Source organism: Capra hircus, unplaced genomic scaffold (genome assembly GCF_001704415.2).
Source record: "Capra hircus breed San Clemente unplaced genomic scaffold, ASM170441v1, whole genome shotgun sequence".
Lineage (NCBI taxonomy): Eukaryota > Metazoa > Chordata > Mammalia > Artiodactyla > Bovidae > Capra > Capra hircus.
Genome location: NW_017211651.1, coordinates 7873 through 11661, shown reverse-complemented (window position 1 = coordinate 11661; position 3789 = coordinate 7873). Strand labels below are relative to the sequence as shown.

The following is a 3789-nucleotide window of genomic DNA, read 5'->3' as shown; positions in this document are numbered from 1 at the left end:
GGAGAAGAGCCAGGGGGACCCGGGGGCGCTCAGGCCGGAGAGGGCGGGGACTGCGGAGGAAGGGATGCGAGAGGGGGACGGGCGCGCGGAGGGGGACGGGCGCGCGGAGGGGGACGGGGCGCGCGGAGGGGGACGGGGTGCACGGAGAGGCACGGGGCGCGCGGAGGGGGACGGGGCGCGCGGAGGGGGACGGGGCGCGCGGAGGGGGACGGGGCGCCCGGCGGGGCACGGGGTGCGCGGCTCACGCGCGAACAGACGGGGACCGCGGCGGGGCAGGGGGCAGGAGACCACGCTCACGCCCACGGGGGACCCGCAGCGCCTCCGCTCGGCTTCCCCAGGCGGCGCTGCTACAAGCAGTGGAATAACCCTGGGAAGCCGGGCCCCCGCGCCTGCCGGGGCGCCGCCTTGACGGGACGCACCTCAGCCTCACTCGCACGCGGCCATCCAGCTCCTGCCCGGCCTGCCCGGCCCGCAGCGCGGCCTCCAGCGGCTCCGCGGCCTGCGCCACCGCGCGCTGCAGGCGTTCCAGCATCTGCCTCTTGTCTGGGTCCGCAGTCTCCTGCAGCTTCGTGGAGAACGGCTGTGCGTGTGAGGAGAGGCCACGCCGTTAGCCCCGCTCAGCAGAGCCCCGCTCTCGCTGCGGGCTCCACGCGAAAGAGGCCAGTACTGCCCTCCACCCGCGGCCTCCGGCGGTCTGTGTCCCCAAGAGGCAGGTGGCGCTAAGGTCGCCGGGCCCGTCCCTCTGACGTGACCCTGGACTGAGGCAGCTGCCCTAAGGCCGTGCCCGGGACATAGGTGTCCCCCACGAAGCCTCCATCACAGAGGCCCCACTGCTCAGCCTAGAGGATGACTGCTAAGCTCTAATTTTATTTCTATTTTTTCTGACGGAGATAATACATCATAAGCACAATGACAGTCGTTACTGTAATTGCTAAAGATGGTGATTAAGAAAAAGAACTTGCCTTATCTGACCTCAAAATAACCACAATCTGTAATACTGTTTTTTCAAAACAAAATGTTAGACTGGAGAAAAGTAATTTACGCAGATAACTCTGAAAACCTCCAGGACCACCCACTTAAGAAGCCTGGCAGCTTCGCCTCTTGGTCACAGGCCTTTGATTCGGTTGTGACTCCACGGGGAAGGTTCCCAAGTCAGCGCTGACCACGGTGACCGGCGCTGGGCGTCTCCCGTAAGTGGCGGAAGTGGTCACCCTCCCCGCCCCCCGGCCCTGCCCCCCCCTCGGGTGTCTCTGCTGGTGGTTTTCCCACGGCCCGGAGGAGCTCCATGACGGAGACCTCGTCACCCTGCGTGTCACGGAGCCCGCTGACAACGGCCCCTGTGCTGGGGACGGGGTGGACGGGGGGACATGGGGACCCGGAGCAGCAGTGACTCACCTGCAGGGCGGCTCGCATGTCCTCCAGCAGCTGCCCTGCCGGGGGTTGCGTCTCCGGGTACCGCTCGAACAGGTAGTTCTGCCGGGCTCTCTTGATGATCTGGGCGCAGAGGAGGGAAGCGGGGTCAGCCGGGCAGTGCCCAGTGCCCGCGCAAAGGGCGACCCTGAGCCAGGGGCGGTAGGGGTCCTGGCTGCTACAGGCGGCATCCGAGAACGCGGCTCCCCCTCGCCCTTCTGAGCAGGGTCAGCCCGAGCCCACCCTCCCGCACCCCCGCCCCGGGGGTTGCTCACATGTACCCGGGTTTTCAACAGCATCAAAGCAGGTGAACACAAAGCGTCATCCGCATACACCACAATACAAGTCCCACGGGGGGCGCCGGGCGGGGGTTCAAACAGCGTGCACCAAGCTGAGCTGGCTGAGCCAACGTGGGTTTACTAACTCACAGTTTCTTCCCCCGTGCCATCCTCTGTATTTAAAATTTAATCCTAAGAACTCCCTTCACCTTATCGTCAATGTCCGTGATGTTCATGCAGTAGAAGACGTCGAATTTGAAGTAATCCCTCAGCACTCTTCTCAGGATATCGAAGGAGATGTAAGACCTGCAGCGACGGGAGACAGGCCTTTCCACCCGCACAGCACGCGCGGTGCGGGAGAGGGGCCCGCCTTTCCACGGGCACAGCACGCGCGACGGGAGAGGGGCCCGCCTTTCCACCCGCACAGCACGCGCGGCGGGAGAGGGGCCCGCCTTTCCACCCGCACAGCACGCACTGCGGGAGAGGGGCCCGCCTTTCCACCCGCACAGCACGCGCGGGAGAGGGGCCCGCCTTTCCACGGGCACAGCACGCGCGGTGCGGGAGAGGGGCCCGCCTTTCCACCCGCACAGCACGCGCGGTGCGGGAGAGGGGCGCGCCTTTCCACGGGCACAGCACGCACTGCGGGAGAGGGGCCCGCCTTTCCACGGGCACAGCACGCGCGGCGGGAGAGGGCCCCGCCTTTCCACCCGCACAGCACGCGCGGTGCGGGAGAGGGGCGCGCCTTTCCACGGGCACAGCACGCACTGCGGGAGAGGGGCGCGCCTTTCCACGGGCACAGCACGCACTGCGGGAGAGGGGCCCGCCTTTCCACGGGCACAGCACGCACTGCGGGAGAGGGGCCCGCCTTTCCACGGGCACAGCACGCGCGGCGGGAGAGGGCCCCGCCTTTCCACCCGCACAGCACGCGCGGCGCGAGAGAGGGGCCCGCCTTTCCACCCGCACAGCACGCGCGGGCGAGGGGCCCGCCTTTCCACCCTCACAGCACGCGTGGCGCGAGAGAGGGTCTCGCCTTTCCACGGGCACAGCACGCGTGCGCTAGAGAGGGGCCCGCATTTCCACGGGCACAGCACGCGCAGTGCGGGAGAGGGGCCCGCATTTCCACCTGCAGCACCGCACACACAGCCCTGGAGAGGGGCCCGCCTCGCCCCACAGCCCCAGCCTGGGCCGGCCCCAGGGCACCGGGTGGGGAGGGCGCTCAGGCGCAAGAAGGAGAGCGTCTGTTCAGAGTCCAGAGGGCCGCGTCGGGGCTGCGGGCCTACCTCTGCTTGGTTGCCTGGACGCTAGCTTTTCCCCATAGAGCATTAGCGGAATGAGAAGCTTCCACCTGAAGACTGGGCGCCGCGCCTCCGCTCGGCAGGGGGGGTCCTACCTGGCGTGCCCCATGTGCGAGGCGTCATAGACGGTGGGCCCGCAGCAGTACCACGTCACCCCCTTTCTGTCTTGCGGCGCAAACACGTCCTTGGATGGAAAGGAGGGAATGACCGTCTCGAGGGGCGCAGGACGAGTGCCGGCCACGAGCGGCTTGCGCACGTTCACAGGACCGCGTAGCTTGAAGCAAGCCGCAGTCCGGGCTGGGGCTGGGGCGCCGCACTGGCCCCGGGACCGTGAGCTCCACGACCCAGGGGCCCGGGGAGCAGGCCCCCTCCTCCCTGGGACTCCACTCACGGACACAGGCCGGGGGTCAAGGAGACGGGCGCCCCCATTCTGCTGCTTTAACGAGAGCAGCCTCTGTTCCTCAGGGACCTGCTGTGAGCCAGGCCAGAGCCGAGCGCGCCGACTGTCCAGCACTCGCTCCCAGAACAACGTGAGCTTTCCTTACCCAGCTGCCGGGGACCCACACTCCTGGAGGATCCAGCCTAGGGAGTGAGGCCTCCCGCCTGCTGCCCAAAGTCTCAGGTCAGTTCAGGGCCCGCTGTTCCCAACCAGTCCACGAGGGGGACCAGGCTGCCCGTCTGCTCAGGGTGCTGGCCCAGGGAAATGCGTCAGCCCTGGGCAAAACCCCTGGAGCCTCTGATCCCGCTGAGCGAGCCCTGGCCAGTCCAGGGCGAACCTGCCTTCGCCCTCACGCCTGCCGAGCTCC

The 3789-nt window shown here is 67.7% G+C and overlaps 1 long non-coding RNA gene across 1 annotated transcript; it reads right to left on the bottom strand.

Moving 5' to 3' along the window:
• Positions 1-1430: 1430 nt before the first annotated feature.
• On the bottom strand, positions 1431-3127 carry LOC108635178. The gene is made up of 3 exons (XR_001917762.1): positions 3079-3127; positions 1898-1994; positions 1431-1494 (listed from the first exon to the last, which is right to left on the bottom strand). It is a non-coding gene; the product is annotated as an uncharacterized LOC108635178 (long non-coding RNA).
• Positions 3128-3789: the final 662 nt, after the last annotated feature.